Raw genomic sequence first — 978 nt, 5'->3', positions numbered from 1 at the left:
GAAAGAGAAACAAAAAGGCTTTCCCAAATGTTTCTGACAGAGCGAACAGAAATAGCAAATGATTAGTGTCATAGTTTAGGAATATCAAAAAGTGCCAGTTCTTGTGATCAGCGAGCAATTTCAAAGGGAAGGTCGAGCTGCCAGCTGGAAGAGTGACCTGCAGCACCCAAAGGCTCCCATGATGAACTATCATGTGCCCACCTGAAAATCTGAATCCTGGAAAAAGCCACACTAATGCCCTGGTCACCAGAGGGAGATCTCCCAGGAAAAGGCAAAGAAAATTTGACTGAAGTGTCAGTTTTTTTCCTTGAGGACTCACAGCACAGTTAAAGCTCAGACCCTGAGAGCTGTGGGGTCAGAATTTCACCTTCAGAGCCCAGCAGACCCTGGCCTGGAGCACACTGCAGCCTGGAGCACAGCCCCACACCATTCCAAGTCTGTTTCTCTGGATGTTGCATGTGAAAACACAAATATTTTAGGTACTTGTTCTCACAAAACGTTCAGGAGTATTTCCACCCCTTCCCTGTGCTTTCTGTTGTACCTGCGCTGTCCCTGGGGCTGCTCCATCGGGGCATTGCCTTCAGGAAGGCAGAAGCAGAAGAGGAGGGAGTGGTTTCCCAAGCAGCGGCACCCAGGTGAGAGCAGGGCCCTCCAGGGGAGAGCAGGGCCCTCCAGGCGAGAGCAGGGCCCTCCAGAGGAGAGCAGGGCCCTCCAGGCGAGAGCAGGGCCCTCCAGGCGAGAGCAGGGCCCTCCAGGCGAGAGCAGGGCCCTCCAGGCGAGAGCAGGGCCCTCCAGGCGAGAGCAGGGCCCTCCAGGCGAGAGCAGGGCCCTCCAGGCGAGAGCAGGGCCCTCCAGGCGAGAGCAGGGCCCTCCAGGCGAGAGCAGGGCCCTCCAGGCGAGAGCAGGGCCCTCCAGGCGAGAGCAGGGCCCTCCAGGCGAGAGCAGGGACCTCCAGGCGAGAGCAGGGCCCTCCCGCCG

General features: G+C 58.0%; 1 protein-coding gene across 1 annotated transcript in view; it reads left to right on the top strand.

Moving 5' to 3' along the window:
• CASC4 (cancer susceptibility 4) overlaps positions 1–978 on the top strand; it is a 37,472-nt gene that overhangs the window by 733 nt on the left and 35,761 nt on the right. The window lies entirely within an intron of this gene.

Source organism: Geospiza fortis, unplaced genomic scaffold, assembly GCF_000277835.1.
Source record: "Geospiza fortis unplaced genomic scaffold, GeoFor_1.0 scaffold2, whole genome shotgun sequence".
Taxonomy (NCBI): domain Eukaryota; kingdom Metazoa; phylum Chordata; class Aves; order Passeriformes; family Thraupidae; genus Geospiza; species Geospiza fortis.
This window is presented reverse-complemented; position numbering and strand designations above follow the sequence as displayed.